This window comes from Camellia sinensis, chromosome 4 (genome assembly GCF_055761805.1).
Source record: "Camellia sinensis isolate YWXY chromosome 4, ASM5576180v1, whole genome shotgun sequence".
Lineage (NCBI taxonomy): Eukaryota > Viridiplantae > Streptophyta > Magnoliopsida > Ericales > Theaceae > Camellia > Camellia sinensis.
This window is the reverse complement of record NC_138964.1, coordinates 197047176-197065150: the sequence shown is the minus strand read 5'-3', so window position 1 is coordinate 197065150 and position 17975 is coordinate 197047176. Positions and strand designations below refer to the sequence as shown.

The following is a 17975-nucleotide window of genomic DNA, read 5'->3' as shown; positions in this document are numbered from 1 at the left end:
ACATTTTGTTGGAACTTACTCCTTTTGTGAAAATGAAACTTACACTTTTTTAGAAAAGTTACACCTTTTGTGAAAAATTTTCTTTCATAAAATTTACACATTTTCATAAAACTTACAATTTTTCTGAAAATATACACATTTTCGTGAAAATACTTACACCTTTTGTTAAAACTTACACTTTTTGTGAAAACAAAACTTACACCTTTTGTGAAATTACTTATATTTTTTGTGAAAAAATTTACACATTTTATAAAATGTTAGACCTTTTGTGAAATAATTTCTTTTGTAAAATTTTCACATTTTCTAAATACTTACACTTTTTATTAGAACTTACATTTTTTCTGAAAACGAAGCTTACACCTTTGTCAAAACTTACACCTTTTGTGAAATTTTTTTTCTTCTAAAATTTACATATTTTGTTAGAATTTACACTTTTTCTGAAAGCGAAACTAACACCTTTTGTTAAGATACTTACATCTTTTGTGAAAAAACTTACACCATTTCTAAAAAGTTACACATTTTGAGAAAAGTTTTCTTTCATAAAATTAACAATTTTTGTTAAAACTTACACCTTTGGTGAAATATTTTTTTTCTAAAATTTATATATTTTGTTAGAACTTATACTTTTTGTGAAAACGAAACTTACACATTTTGTGAAGTTACTTACATCTTTTGTAAAAAAAACTTACACCATTTTTGAAAAGTTACACCGTTTGTGAAAAATTTTCTTTCATAAAATTTACACATTTTGTTAAAATTTACACATTTTTTGAAAACTTACACATTGTCGTGAAAATACTAAATTTACACATTTTTTGAAAACTTACACATTGTCGTGAAAATACTTACACTTTTGTCAAAAGGTATAAACATGTTCACGAAAAGGTGTAAGTTTTCATAAAATGTGTAAATTTTGTAAAAAAAAAAATTATTTCACAAAAAGTGTAACTTTTCAAAAAATAAGTATGTTTGTTTACAAAAGTGTAAGTAACTTCACAAAATGTGTAAGTTTAGTTTTTACAAAAAGTGTAAGTTTCAACAAAATGTATAACTTTTATGAAAAAAAGTATTTCACAAAATGTGTAAGTTTTGACAAAATGTGTAAATCTTTTCACGAAAAGGTATAAGTTTTCACATAAGGTTCAGATTTTAACAAAAAGTATAGATTTTATGAAAGAAAATTTTTCACAAAAGGTGTAATTTTTTAGAAAAAGTGTAAGTTTTTTCACAAAAGATGTAAGTAACTTCACAAAAAGTGTAAGTTTTGTTTTCACAAAAGGTGTAAGTTCCATCAAAATGTGTAAATTTTATGGAAAAAAAATATTTCACAAAAAGTGTAATTTTGACAAAATGTGTAAATATTTTCATGAAAATGTGTAAGTTTTAACAAAAGGTGTAAGTTTTATGAAAGAAATTTTTTCAAAAGATGTAACTTTTCAGAAATGGTGTAAGTTGTTTCACAAAAGATATAAGTAATTTCACAAAAGGTGTTAGTTTCGTTTTCACAAAAAAATGTAAGTTCCAACAAAATGTGTAAATTTTAGGAAAAAAAATATTTCATAAAAGATGTAACTTTTGACAAAAGGTGTAAGTATTTTCACGAAAATGTGCAAGTTTTTAGAAAATGTATAAATTTTATGAAAGAAATTATTTCACTAAAGGTGTAGCTTTTCAGAAAAGGTATATATTTTTTTCACAAAAGGTGTAAGTAATTTCACAGAAGGTGTAAGTTTTGTTTTCACAGAAGGTGTAAGTTCTAACAAAAGATGTAAATTTTATATATAAAAAAGTATTTCATAAAAGGTGTAACTTTTGACAAAAGGTGTAAGTATTTTCATGAAAATGTGTAACTTTCACAAAAGGTGTAGGTTTTAACAAAATGTGTAAATTTTATGAAAGAATTTTTTTTACAAAAGGTGTACTTTTCAGAAAAGGTATAAGTTTTTTTTACAAAAGATGTAAGTAACTTCACAAAAGGTGTAAGTTCTAACAAAATGTATAAATTTTATGAAAAAAATATTTCACAAAAGGTGTAACTTTTGACAAAAATTAGTATTTTCATGAAAAAGTGCAAGTTTGAACAAAATATGTAAATTTTATAAAAGAAATTATTTCACAAAATGTGTAACTTTTAAGAAAATGTGTATGTTTTTTCACAAAAGGTGTAAACAAGTTCACAAAAGGTGTAAGTTTAGTTTTCACAAAACGTATAAGTGCCAACAAAATACGTAAATTTTATGAAAGAAATATTTCATAAAAGGTGTAATTTTTAACAAAAAGTATAAGTATTTTTACGAAAAGGTGTAAGTTTTCAAAAAATGTGTAAGTTTTAACAAAATGTGTAAATTTTATGAAAGAAAGTTTTTTACAAAAGGTGTAACTTTTCAGAAAAAAATGTGTAACTTTTTTTCACAAAGGATGTAAGTTACTTCACAAAGGGTGTAAGTGTCGTTTTTACAAAATGTATAAGTTCCAACAAAAGGTGTAAATTTTATTAAAGAAAATATTTTACAAAAGGTGTAACTTTTGATAAATAGTGTAAGTATTTTCACAAAAAGATGTAAGTTTTCACAAAGGGTATAAGTTTTCAGAAAATGTGTAAATTTTATGAAATTTTTTTTTTACAAAAGGAGTAACTTTTCAGAAAACGTGTAACTTTTTTCACAAAAGATGTAAATTACTTCAAAAAAGGTGTAAGGGTCGTTTTCACAAAAGGTATAAGTTTCAACAAAATGTGTAAATTTTATAAAAAAATTATTTCACAAAAGGTGTAACTTTTGAGAAAAGGTGTAAGTATTTTCAAGAAAATGTGTATGTTTAAACAAAAGGTGTAAATTTTATGAAAGAAATTATTTCACAGAATGTGTAACTTTTCAGAAAATGTGTATGTTTTTTCATGAAAGGTGTAAGTAACTTCACCAAACGTGTAACTCTTGTTTTCAGAAAAGGTGTAAGTTCCAACGAAATGTGTAAATTTTATAAAAAAGTTATTTCACAAAAGGTATAACCTTTGAGAAAATGTCTAAGGATTTTCAAAAAAAGGTGTAAGTTTTCATAAAAGGTGTATGTTTTAACAAAAGGTGTAAATTTTATGGAAGAAATTATTTCACAAAAGATGTAACTTTTCAGAAATGGTGTGTATGTTTTTTCACAAAATGTGTAAGTAACTTCACAAAACGTGTAACTCTTGTTTTTACAAAAGGTGTAAGTTCCAACAAAATGTGTAAATTTTATGAAAAAAATTATTTCACACAAGGTGTAACTTTTGACAAAAGGTGTAAATATTTTCATGAAAAGGTGTAGGTTTTCACAAACAGTGTATGTTTTAAGAAAATATGTAAATTTTATGAAAGAAATTATTTCACAAAAGGTGTATCTTTTCAGAAAAGGTGTATGTTTTTTCACAAAAGATGTAACTAACTTCACAAAACGTGTAAGTCTTGTTTTCACAAAAGGTTTAAGTTCTAACAAAAGGTGTAAATTTTATGAAACAAATTATTTCACAAAAGGAGTAACTTTTGAGAATATGTGTAAGTATTTCCACGAAAATGTGTAAGTTTTAACAAAAGGTGTAAATTTTATGAAATAAATTATTTCACAAAAGGTGTAACTTTGCAGAAAGGTGTATGTTTTTTTAGAAAAGGTGTAAGTAACTTCACAAAACGTATAAGTCTTGTTTTCATAAAAGGTGTAAGTTAAGTTCCAACAAAAGGTGTAAATTTTATAAAAAAAATTATTTCACAAAACGTGTAACTTTTGATAAAAGGTGTAAGTATTTTTCACGAAAATGTGTAAGTTTTAGGAAAAGGTGTAAGTTTTGGTAAAATATGCAAATTTTATGAAAGAAATTATTTCACAAAAGGTATAATTTTTTAGAAAAGGTGTATGTTTTTTCACAAAAGGTGTAAGTAACTTCACAAAACGTGTAAGTCTTGTTTTCACAAAAGGTGTAAATTCAAACAAAAGGTCTAAATTTTATGAAAAAAATTATTTCACAAAAGGTGTAACTTTTGAGAAAATGTGTAAGTCTTTTCAAGAAAATGTATAAATTTTCAAAAAATGTGTAAGTTTTAACAAAAAGTGTAAATTTTATAAAAGAAATTATTTCACAAAAGGTGTAACTAACTTCACAAAACCTGTAAGCCTTATTTTCATAAAAGGTGTAAGTTCCAACAAAAGGTATAAATTTCATGAAAAAAATTATTTCTCAAAAGGTGTAACTTTTGACAAAAGGTGGAAGTATTTTTACGAAAAAGTGTAGGTTTTAACAAAAAGTGTAAATTTTATAAAAGAAATTATTTCACAAAAGGTGTATGTTTTTTCACAAAAGGTATAAGTTCAAACAAAATGTGTAAATTTTTTTAAAAAAATATTTCATAAAAGGTGTAGCTTTTGACAAAAGATGTAAGTATTTTCACGAAAAGGTGTAAGTTTTAACAAAATGTGTAAATTTTATGAAAGAAATTATTTCACAAAAGGTGTAAGTTTTTCAAAGTATGTGTAAGTATTTTCACAAGAGGTGTAAGTTTTATTTTCACAAAAGGTGTAAGTCCCAACAAAAGGTGTAAATTTTTCAAAAAAGGCGTAAGTGTTCACAAAAGGTGTAAGTTCCCTCTGTCTATCTCTGTCTGTCCATTTCGAAACCTCTCTCTCTGTTTGTCTGTCTCTCTCTCTATCTATCCCTTCTTCTATTTCCCTGTAGCTCTAAGATTTTACAAAGAAAAATATTTGAGGGCAAAAATCATATTGAAAGAACAAGCTGGTTTATTTCAGTTTAGCAAACAAAAATCATTCACAAACATTGATTCATAAATTCATTTTTTAAGAAAAAATTTGTCGCTGGAGCACAACCGCACGGGTTAAACGAGCACCACTGCGAGGTTTAGCACCACCGTAGCTTTGTCTCCTCCGGTAGGTATGTCCTCTATTTCGCTCTTTCTCTTTCTCTGTCTTTGTGTCTCTCTGTCTCTCTGTTTGTCTTCTTTCATTCACATATACCTTTACACCCAAACCCAAATCGACCTAATAGGAACTATTCTCTACTCCATTTTTGTATTTTCTCCTATTCGAATAGGAACTCTTCCCTCTGCTACCCCAAATCAACCCAATAAAAATTGTTCTGTACTCGATTTTTGTATTTTCTCCCTTTCGAACAGGAACTCTTCCCTCTGCTACCAGTGCTACAACTTGAACATAAGTTTCATAGTAGTCAGCAACAAGCATCATTGTGTCTTGCATTTACATGGCCAACTATTGTTAAGTTATATATAAAAATATATATATATATATATATTTATGTAATCTTGGTACGGGAAAAACAATTCTTTTTTTTAGAGTACCCAAAAAAAAAAAAAAAACACAAAAAACAAACAATGAGTAATCTTGATTCAGCAATGGCTAGTACACTCGGTTAAATTCTGTTTTCAATTTTGTAGTACTCGACGACTTTAAATTGCCGGAACTTATGTTTAGAAACAACTGTTTCTTTCAGTGCTGAAGTTCACGCATAGTTGACAGTATTGAACTTAAAACATAGGAAACTCAATTGAAAGAGTTGAAATGATGATGATTTTCAAATTTTGTAAAGAGATATTCCTTCCCTATGCACTTTTACTTATCCAAAGAGAAGTCGACCAACTCGGGAAGTGTTAAAACAATTGATGGACCACTCTCTAATCTTAGAACTGGAATCACTGGAGATTACAAACAATTCTTTCCCAGAGTCAAACTTTTCACTTTCATGGCTAGCCTTTCCAAGAACTTAAGTGGCTGGAGATAATGGCAGAAAACCAATACCTTCTCACCACCTAATTCGCACAAGCCTAACAGATTAAGGAAGAACTTTGCCTTCAGTCCTTCTCTAATATCCAACTTCTCTAAGATGTGGTCCATCTGGGCATTGTCAAGCCCCTCTCTTTCTCTGGTTCACGTGTTTGTAGGTGAACTCTTTAGGAGAGATCTCAACTGTGGGTGCACATAAAGTGTGCTCCCATCCCAGCTGATTTTGAACTTCTTAATGAAGTTCTTCAGTTCGTCAACTTCATGCTTATGTGTAGGGCTGAGGTGAAGAAATACAGTAAAGTAAACAAGCCCAGACAATTCATGAAGAAAATCTCCTTCATAGAAATAGAGAACCTTGCTTGTCATTGCACGCAACTCTTGAATGACAGTTACCTTTCTCTTGAAATTGTCATCTTTCTGTTGAATAATAGTTACATTTCAAGAAAAAGGTAACTATCATTCAAGAATTGCGAGCTGTCTGGACTTTCTTGAGCGAGTTCAGGACATCCATATTCTCATTTCTGGAAGTATGACCTTCGTCCAGAATGAGAATCGATGGGTACGTTAGCAGTATTTGTTGGCAGACAGCGACAGTCTTCTTGGATTCATTGTCACATACAATTGAAGAAACTTGCTTGTATCCCAGGAAAAGTATTCTTTTCTGATCTGCCCACTGTTTGAGCACCTGAAGGTGCTGTGCTCAATTACCCGCTTTACAGAGTAGAAGTCATGTAGCAGAATGTCTTCAACTTGCTATGTGAAGAACTTTTTCTTTCATGTAGCCGGAATGCCTCTTGGCAACACCACCAATGGTCTAGTATGGGGATACTTGGCCAGAAAACTCTGTATAAAAGTAATTATCATGAAAGTTTTTCCAAAGCTTGGAGAATGGGCCAGGATGTAGCCAAGTTACTCAGTAGGAAATTGAAGCCCTTAACTTGATGGGGTTTCATCTGTTTTTTGTGCCTAGGATGAGCACCAATTTCAATGACAGCAAAATCCTGTCCAGATAGTTTAACCCCGTCATGAAATATTTCAGTTCCTTCCTTGTCTTTTGTAGTTCGACCTTCATAAAAGTATGTACGTGTAGTCCTTGTGCCCTAATGCAAAAACAAAATGGAGCAGCTTAGTCAAAATATAAAATAAAAGTTACAAAGAAAATTGAGAAAGTGAAGAAAATATCTGACATGAACGTTGACCTTTTTAAAGCTGTTGGAAATGGCAGTGTTGCTAGTTCAAGGCATAAGTAATTTAACAAGGAGGGATAAGGTTTGACAATAAGAGGTAAGTTTTCACAATAAGAGGTAAGGTTTCACAGAAGGTGTAAGTTTTCATAAAAGGTTCCTCTTCAATCTTGGGGAAATTATGCATTTGTTGCTTGTACAAATAATTATTTCAATTGTAAGCTATCTGAACTAAATGTAAAATTTTGATGTATGTCCTTTCTTTTGACCTTTTCAAAATCTGTATATGTGTTGGGAAATTATGTGTTTTATTGTTTGTGTTTAGGCAAAATTTTCAGGTTAATAGCCACATGTTGAAGCCGTTTCTTTGTGTTCTTGTAAATATTGATCAAAATACTTTGCAGGAATTGTTATCATTGCATCTGACGGATATTGGTCACATCGCACCAATAATGTTAGTTTTGTCCTTAAAGACTTGCTACCAGTTGGTTTCGTACATATGTTTGTTAACAAATGAAATCCATCACCAAGGAATACCCTAAATTTTTTATAAGATAAATTGTTACAGTAGCCCCTGTACTTTTGTGTTTGTGTTATTTGTTTTGCACCAATTTTGAATGGCCTTGCTTCGAATCGTCAACTGTGAACTTTTCTTTCAATGACATTCATTTGATTACAACTCTTTACCGTTTTTTATCAGAAAATATGCATATACGTGGCATGTGTCATTTTTTTTAGTGAACTTATAACTTTATTGAACTTAGTTAATCTCAATCAATCAATTGACATTAATATTTGTTCTGAAAATCACAAATGGTATTAGCAATTTGACCAAAATTGTCCACGAAATTTAAAATGAAGTGTTAGAATTGAGGGAGTTTAAAGTGTATTGAATCAAACAAGACAACGGAAAAAATGTGTACACCATCCCTGTAATTTTCCCTTCAATCTAATTTGTATGATTTGCTCTTTCTTAAAGGGGAAGGAAAAGATTGAAGACAATTGATGAACAACATATCCAAATGTCTGACACTATCGATGGTTCTTCTCGAAAGCAGCCAGCTGCACCATTCATTTGTTACAGGTACTACTTGTTCATTTTCAGAATCCAAAATTACATTTTTTATAGTCAAAGTATGCGCCATGTCGAAGTTCAGTTTGTAATGTTTGAAATTGGTTTGGTTTTGTATGTGTAAAAATGTTTAAATGGTGTCGATTTGGTCCCGGATGTACGAAAGGTGTTTTACGTAGATTTTGGGGCCAGATTGGCATAAATACTTACATATATATATATATATATATATATATGTATTCATATTTAAGATTTAGTGATGATAAACTTGACGATGCTTGCATGCAACCAGCAACAATTGAAGGAAATGCAAGGGGCAGACAACACTCGACCAAAAATGATGAGTGTGGAAATCTGTATTCTCTATAATACACTATAATGGAAACACATGACTGGGTTGCTATCCACGCGTTGTATTGAATGGTTGCACTGGGCTTCTGATTCTTTCACGTTTGTAGGATTGTATTTGCAATCTTATTTAATTACCAACAATGCATATGGATTGCGTATGGAAAAAGTTGTAGTTACAGTTATTTTGAACTTATAGTTGTTACTTGTCTTGTACATGTGTCACTTTCGTGCTTAAAGAGTAGAAAGGAGCTTGGGGAAAGGTGGAAGGCACTTCCCTCTGATAAGAAGAAGAGGTTTGCGGACATGGCTAAGGCGAGTGCCGAGGAACACGCCAAAGTAGTTCCATGTGCACTGAAATTTGAAAAGGTAATTACGTACGTCATGTTTTCATAAATGCATTTGGTTAGGTCTTACTTTGCTGACATTGTTGGTTGCATTTTTGTATTAATTCAAGCATAAAAAATGTGCAGACTAAAAGGCAACTCCGTATATCATTGAAGTCAATTGTTGAGCTAGTTAACCGGTTTAACGAAGCACAAAAGCAGGCAGTCATTGATATTAGGTTTGGTGGCCTCCTGGGGATGAAGTGTACACGTATAGATCAGGACTTTTGCGAATGGTTGGTACAGAACTTCGATCCTGACAGTAGTTCATTGAATGTTCATGGTCGTCAACTCAGGCTCACCTATAAGGCAGTTAATGTTTTATTGGGAATACGGTGTGAAAGCGACGATGTGCAGTTGGTTGGTTCATTAAACACATATCCCAATATCTACAAAGAGGTTAGAGTTGTTAAGGGAGTCATTCTTTTGAACAAGTTGAGACTTTATCTAACCGAGACTAATGGTGAGGAGGATGAGTTTCAGAGGAAATTTGCGTTGTATGTGTTGGGGGCCATGTTGTGTCTTACCGTAATGACCGCCTTGAGTCCATCATTCATTCATACCGTAAAGGACGTCAATGGTATGCGAGCTTGTAATTGGGCAAAGTTGACACTGTAATTCATTTGTTCGCAAGTATAGAACCAAAGGTCATCGCGCTGCAACTGGATGTGTTTTCCTGCTAATGGTATGCCAATAACTCGATTGTTTTTTCCATTCCCCTATTCATATGTTTCATGCATTGTTCTGTCATTGATCAACAAATTGGGCTTCATTAGGAAATATAATGTTACCTGATATGTCAGTATGATAAATAACACTCTTTCTAACTCAGTATGCTAGTCGCAGAAAGAGCTTTTCTGCAACCACCATCATGAATTTAAGAATAAAGAGTACAGGGAAAAAAAAATCACTGACCTCAATGGAGGAACCAATTTTCCTATGTTGCGAAGAGGGGAAACATAATTGATTGATCTTCATTCGTTTTGAATAATCAATCAGACACAGAACTGATACAAGAAATTTTATACACATTTGTAGGCAGAGTTGAAGAAGAATATACAGAAGAAGCCTTGATAGGACCATTACCAAAGCAAATGTATTCATTCTGGGAAAGGTCTTTAGGGTTTCAACCATTCATATACATAAACATGTACATAATTTTTTTTTTCATCAATAAAGTCCTTGTTTTGCTATACATTTTTTTTTCCCCAAAAAACATTGCATCATATGTGCCTATAAAGTTCACAGCATCATAAACAAAATCAATATTCTATGTACGTTCAACTACAAAATTGACAAGAATTAATGTCATTTTTACTGAATATAGTGATTTTTGTGGGAAGAAAAAATTAATTATGGTGTGCCCCTTACTATCCACAGCTATTGTACATCGATTATGTTTGTCTGAGCTCTACAAGTATGTCGGCTACAAAGTGGTCCATGCCTCAGCTTCATGATTGGGGTGATGCCCAAATACAGGAGACGCTGCGACGCATCAAAATGAAGCAAAATTTCCCAACAGATGTAATAAGCACTGCAACCAATATGCACATTTGACACCATTGACCCACTTGTCTTGAACATACAATGTCAGACTTCATTTATGTGTTTCTATGATTAGGTAGAGTTTGATTACACTAAAGACGAAAGTGATGCCGATAATGATGAAATGGATGCACACCACATCGATAACCAACAAAAAACACAGTATGATGAAGTTCGTATAACCAAAGTACAGTCGAACATTCATGAACTAAAGGAAATAATGAAGCAAGTTCTTCAGAACCAAACAGATTTAATGGAGATGTTGCGACATTTTCGAGGCAAGCAAGTTGTTGACAATGAGAAGGTAATCTATCTAATCATTAGGCAAATTTGACACAGTTGAGCCACATCATTTGAAGATGATTTATGAGACTAAGTTCACGTATGTGTTTGTATGATTAGTTGGAAGGCAATGATGTGTGTATCATTAACCTCTCCTCCAATGTTGCTGAACTGAAGGAAATGTTGAAGCAACTACTTCAATGCTTCAGTTTGGGCTGTAACCAACCGTTGACTGAACAAATCAATTTAGCTGAACTGAAACAAATGCTACAGCACGTCATGGAAGGTATATTCTTTGGACCACAATCGGCAAGAGTGGAAAAACAGGGTGTGGACCTTTTTATTGGAGTGGAGGCGCACGGCGATGGCATGGTTAAACCAACTGACGAAGTTAACCCAATGGAGTGTAATATTTTAGATGTACAAGGGGTGGATCACCAAGAATAGGATGTCAAGAGGTAAGGGACAAAAGTGATTTCCATGATGGACATAAGCTGAACATAGAAAAAGGTAGGGACAACCAGAAGAATAGAGGCCTTCACTTGGGGGAAAGATATGAAATTGAAGATAAATACACTCTTGAGCTTCAGTTAGTGGGCGTGAAGAAAGTGGCGTGTGATGTGCATACTTCTTCTACTAAGATTGGCCAACCATTGGGAGCAATTGGAATCATTAGAGGAAGAGGAAAGCGAAGTAGAAAAGGAAAAAGAAAAGGAAAATGCGCTTAAGAAGAGTTCAAGCCACTGAGGTCGGGGATATGTATTTGTGCATCGATAGCAAAACAAATAGTCGACTTGCAGAAGAAAAATTACGAATTCACGACATCAGTTCACCTTTGGATGTTGATGGTCTGAATAAGGCGAACAAGGTACAAGTACTGCCTTTAATACCCCACAAGTTCTGAATAACCAATTCATGCCCATATCAATAATATGAATCACTAATTTTACAATGATTTGCGTTGTATTGGACTAGTTGTCAAACAATTGCATGTTTGTACTTATGACTGCTGGCATATGTTTTTACACGTTTCTAACAAACTCCGCACCAAACTTTAGAAGTTGGAAAAACTCTGAGGTTTAGAGGTTATACATCATTTCACGTTCTTTTTTATGAGTAACAGCCTTATTGTGTAAGCTTCAATTTTTTTTTATGAAATGTGTTATGTTACTTGACTGTTTATTTTTGTAGAAATTGTTGAGGATGTTGGACAGTGAAGGGTTCTTATCGGCGGAGGAAGAAAAACTTGTCGACTATGTATTTGACGATAGAAAAAATGAAATGTATTATTTCATTTAGTACTTGCAAATTTTAAATGACAGTCCATTGTGAAATAACTATCGTTCTAAGGATCATTATTGCTTGTAGGGATATTGTTGTTTCCATGAATCTTTATGGAAGGGCATATGAAGTTGGTACCCGGCGTGACATGTGCACGCTAAAACCAGGGTCATGGCTATCCGACACTGTAAGTGTTGGCTACGCACATATGAATCTGCGTTTTTCATTTGAAGTAATTGGAAACCTTTCAAATCAACTTGCCTTGTGTCTTACATACAATGTTCCAGCCAATCAACTTGGTGGTGGTGCAATTGACTGATCGACAGAGGGATTTACACAATGACGAGAGGCATACTAATTGGTTCTTTCCCGTATATCTGTCGGTAAGTAAGTGTTTAAAGCTAGGTTGTGTTTTGTATGTGACATATTTTGACAAATGTTTGCCTCAATGACCTCTATGCAATACACATGCAGACTTTGATTCTAAATAAATATACGCAACCTCTGCACTATGAAAATATCGTCACATCATTTTTTGAACATGATAGATACACTGGTGCGATTGATGCATGTCAGAGGGTAATATCAATTGTCATCCCATTATATTAAAACGAACATATGAAAGTCAGTACATGTTTACATGCCCTCTAAACAATGTCTGCACTTGTGCTTGCGTGTAGATTTACATGTCTTTTAATTACAGATGAGTGCATTGGTTATGCGTTAAAATTGATATGGTGGATAGTGTAGCCTACTTATTTGACTCGTTCCCATCCAGTAGAGCGAACAAAAGGAAGCTAAATGCGGCAAAAATTTTGGTATGTCCTTGTGATGGATTTCTCAACACTATAACAAACTTGAACATCCTTTACATAAACCAACTTCAACCTTCTAGAATACGTTTAAACTATGCATGACTTGCTACAACTACACTTTGGAAATGAATATGTTATAGACGTGCGTAGCTTCCACCTCCACATGTTAGATGAAAGGCCATTACAACAACTGGACGAGTAATCCACAATCCCACCCTCACATTTATGTGTCTCCTGAATGACCGATTTAATGAACCTATTGACATTGATGACAAATTTAATGTTAAATTATTTTTGTAGCACATTTGACTGTGGGATGTTCGTCATCAAATACATGCAGCAACCTGATTTATGCCTCGGTCCACAAAAGGTACATTATACCGCTTCATTTCCATTTGTCAATCAAATCCTTCCTTATATTTCCTGCAATTGTAACTGATTTGTCTAATGATCTTTTTGTACAAAGTTCCATCCCTCTGTGCGTCATAAGTTGTTGGTTGACATCGTTATGGATGTCAATAATTCAAAAATCGCAGAGTATTGGGAGTGCCTTGATATCAGCAATGCGACAAACTAGGGCGGTGATGGGAATGGCCTGGTAGTACGCCACTAATTTGGGTGGCAATAGGACTTCACTAATTTTTTATTCATTGATTTCAATATGGATGTTAAATATGGCTCCCCAGTATTGTTTTTACTGAAGGATGTAAAGATGGATGAACTGAAAAGTGAAAGTCATATGTAAACATGGATCAAACATTTCAATGTGGCTGCTGTGTTATTACTATTTTGTTTACACATGTTTGTTGTATGCATAATTCAGATGAATGCGACTGAAACAAATGTAATTTACGGCTATTTTTTTTACTCATATTTTGAGGAATGTACTTGCTGGCCAATTTCTGAGCATAACTTTGATGTCGCAATTGTAATGTTAGTTATAACATATCTATGTTTCACTGGAATGAAGTACACTGTCTTCATGATGTTGTTACTCAACAAATTATGATGTCATACGTAATGCGAGATTGATTCGACATATCTCTTAAGTATTCAATATTGATTTACAGAGATGCTCTACAGTTCTCTTTTTAGAGTTGTCATTAAATCAATCTGTTGCGGTTGCTGTCCGCTGACTTGGCAGCTTTAATTACTTATCTCAATGTTGCACTGCAACAAACAAGTATAACCAAACTTCTAATTTCATTAATAACAGTTAAACATGTCACTTCATAACAATAATTATATTACAAGCTTCATACCATTACAATTGATAGGTCCAATCTTAACGATGTAACACCGAACTTATTATTACTATGCGAAAGTACAACTAGTCGTACGATAAGTTTAGCTACTCCTAATCGTTAGGAATTAAAGAAGAATGCACACCAACTGAACAAACAGATCAACCGACTCTTGACAATTTGGTTCTAATTTAGTTGAACATATGACCACTTGTTTCGAACAAATTACAAACGAGAAAAGGACTGGAGTAAACAAAGTACACACTGTAATATCATAATACAACCAATTTCATGAAGTTACGTAGCATAATTTACAGAGGAAATACTCCTAAATTACAGAACAACTCTCCAGACCAAAATCGATTAAAATGTTCAGTTGTTCATGTCTCTCCTTCCAAAATCCATGGGTTTTATTTCTTCTCCCTTGTTGTGTAGCCCACTATCACATGACTCTGAATCTGTAACTCCCCCTACCTTAAATGCTTCTATTACTGTGTCCTTACTCAAAGGATTGGGAACTCCAAATATTTTACGCTGCCTGTCGAGATACTCTCTCTTATGACGGCATGTGTCCCTCAACCCTTTTGAACGTCTGATCGACAGAGATTAGCCCTTACTTTGTACTTCATCACTTCTGCAAGAACCCACTAAGTCCATGATGAAGCGTAGTAAGTGCTCCATCACTTGGAACAGTTGCAGCATTGAATGCCATTCTTATGATGCCATCTGTCCATTTCACTAATGAAATATTCTCAATTAAGTCAAAGTGGCACATGTCACTATTTGTTTTATCCATCTGTCCACAGGAATAATCCACAATTTGGTGCAACCAATGCCCAACTTGTATAATTTTAATATAACTAATGGGTGGCACACATGATGCGTGTGCAATTCAGATAAGTAAGTATATATACAAATATTAAACAAATGAAGAGTGTTCTGAATGAAACTCAACTTCTTGGGTTCAAATCTTGCTTCCTGTGACGAATATTTTTTGCTTTGAGGATAGAAAATTTGGCACATGGTACAAGGAGAACCCACCACACTTTTCGACACCAATTTAGTGTGCACATATATAATAGTACTAGCGGTTGGCACACGCGATGCATGCATAATTCAAATAAATACAAATAAAATAAAATATTTATTACATATTAAACCAACAGTGAACTGGTAAGAGCCTTCTTCATTTCACATAAGTCCAAGGTTTAAGTCCCCTCTTGTCATCTATCAAATATGTTTTTATTTTTTAAAAAATAAAAGGTGGACACATGGTAGCATAAGAAACCAAGGGTTGAGGACACCATAATGGGTGTTCACTTTATATATAGTACAAATGGATACATAAAATTATTTTCACTTCAACAAACCCCTTTCTTTGGCCCAGCTAAACGTTTACATAATTAAAATCAAACAAGGAATGGGCCCAACAATAGCTGTAAAAGCTTCACGTCTTCAATGTCAACTTGTTTCAGATTACCCTTCTTTGCTTCATAAGCTTTGTAGCAGCTCTTACACAACTTATAACCCTAAATGGCTCCCAACAACAATATTGCCTACTAAAGAAGATGAACTCATTGAAAAACTCCTTTCATTTCCAAACGCCATTACGTAGCTGTTTGTAGCCATTTTATACGGGGTTCCCATTGATAGGTAGATCATTTGGATGGTGACAGGTGGTACGGTGAAAGTGACATTCTACACTCAATTAAGAGGATAAGTGGCCTTCAAAGATGGAACATTTGCATCGGATGGCTCCGATTATGTGGCGGTTATAAACTTAGGTCACAGACTTGATGGGTGCATTGCAATAAGACTCGTGTGTAGGGTCAAGGGTTTTCTCTATTGATATGAAGGCCAAAGTATTGAGGGGCAGGTGGCATCATGATACAGGAACAACTCGATAGATGGAAGTGCAACTTTATTGGGGTTTGAGATCCTTCAAGTGTATGAGCAGTTCAAACATCGAACCATTGGCAGTTGTAGGATTGTGTCAGCAGGGGCCACAAAAAGAGGGAGACTAAGAAGTTAACAATTGCGGGGACCAATACAGATATCAGCAACACAACATGTACGGTGTACACTTAGTAGTAGTTCTGTAATTTATGAGTCGATTCTGCAGAGAGTGTGTTACAACTCTGTCGACTTTGGTAGTGTTATTATAAAATTGCCTTCCCACATAGAATGAACATAAATAGAAAGTAGTTGGACAAAATTGTCAAACAATGTAGGAAAACATAAAGAAGTAATAAACCAAACTTTACAACATAAAGCATTGACATTCATTAAAATTATTACAACAACTTGGAGTTTGGTTAAAGTCTTTACAAGAGGTGGAACACAACCAAAATTCAGGTGTTGAGGAACAGGATGGCAAGAATACCCCAATCTGACTGGGCATCTGCAACCATAGCTTAGGCTTCGTCAAGTTCTACTTTGATGGCTTCAATGGATTAAGGACCACTTTCAATTTGTCAGAGCATGCTCCTTGTTTCTTTGCCAAGTTGGTCGTTTTGTTGTTCTAGTAAGAGCCTTCTTTGCTTGACAGCAGCTAATTCTACCTCCAGCCTTGATTGTTCATGTGCCAACACTTCGTCATGGTTAGAGATGTTAGAGGAGTTCTGTTGAATAAGCTTCAGGGAGTTCAAGATGGTTTGGGCATTAGCTAGGAAATTTTTCTTTGCTTTGATTTTCGTTGAGCACTTTTGAATCATTTCCACCATGGTTGGCCATCCATTCACAATTTTGCCCACTTGTTTGAGTTAACTAGGATTGAAAGGATTGAGAGAAAGGTGTTGGATGGCTGTGAGGCAGGCCAAGGTTTCCTGAGGTTGGTTGAGGGCAATCTCTTTAAGAGGAGTGTTGATGAGTTTCAGAAAGTTGGTCAAAAGTTGTTGGACTTCCTTTGTGAAATTATGTAGCCTTTAGGGGAGGGGTGAAATGTGTTGTAACCTCTGCTAAAATACAGCAATTTCATCCCATATGTTTTCACTTGATGTGGTTACCTGTAGACAGTTAAAAGTTAAGTAAGCGTTAGAAAGTACGAACTATACAAATACAGAATGTAAAAGGAATAAAGATATTACCTGCACATCAGTACATGTTGGAATGGGTGTACGTTCACTTGTGGGTGTTATAGTTGGGGTTCCCTCAGTTGCTGATGCCTCAGTTTGTTGAGGATTGGTTGAAGTGGGAGGTTCATGTGTGGAGGAGATAGTCAACTCTTAGGTCACTCATAGAACTACCTCTGTGTTTGCAGCTATGTGGGTTAGCTCATTCAAAGGCTTGGGGTTGGTAAATGAAGTTCTTCCAACTGTTGTCCCTGTCCTTGTTAGAAAGAGTTAGTAAATTAATCATTTTATGAAGAACATGGCAAGTTGCAGTGTGCTTGCCATGAGTGATTTCAGTGTCTGGTAGGGGAGGCTCACTTGTTTGGTCCTTGGGAGAAGTATGAGGACTAGGGAGAGATGATTGACCATTTCTGCATGGAGCAATGTCAATTGTCTCTGCTTGCATGGTAGAACACCTACTGGAGTTAGGTATTGATGGATGAGGGGGAAATACTGTTGGACAGGTGATTGGTTTAGTTTCACCAGGGCAATTATCTTTCACTGGCAAGGCTCAAAGTGTTACCTCAATTGTCTTAGGCGGGTTCACAGTGAATAGGTGGAATGGATTAGTTTGGAGTTGGTATATTCTGCTCACTTGCAATGATATGAGGAGGATATTCAGTGGTTTGTTTGGGAGATGGCATGGGGCTTTCTTCTTCGTCAGAACCAGTTGACATAAGAAGCTTCCTCCTTTTCATCTACAAGGAAAAGATATGAGATTAGAGTTCAGATATCATTGAATTTACTACATGTACAAGAATAAGTGAGATACCTTAGGTGTGTGCTCTGAAGGATGCTGAATAGTTTGGGTAGCTAGTTGGTTGAGTGGAATATCCCATTCACTGGAATCTGGAGATGGATTGAATTCTTTTTTCGTGGTTCGCATCTCTTCAGATGGTGATTGGCCAATTATTGTCTTCGTTTGTT

At 34.0% G+C, this 17975-nt stretch overlaps 2 pseudogenes; both read right to left on the bottom strand.

The window, feature by feature from the left end:
• Window positions 1-5614: 5614 nt before the first annotated feature.
• LOC145788852 (protein CHROMATIN REMODELING 35 pseudogene) lies at window positions 5615-6241 on the bottom strand (annotated as a pseudogene).
• On the bottom strand, window positions 6242-6970 carry LOC114266024 (protein CHROMATIN REMODELING 35 pseudogene; annotated as a pseudogene).
• Window positions 6971-17975: the final 11005 nt, after the last annotated feature.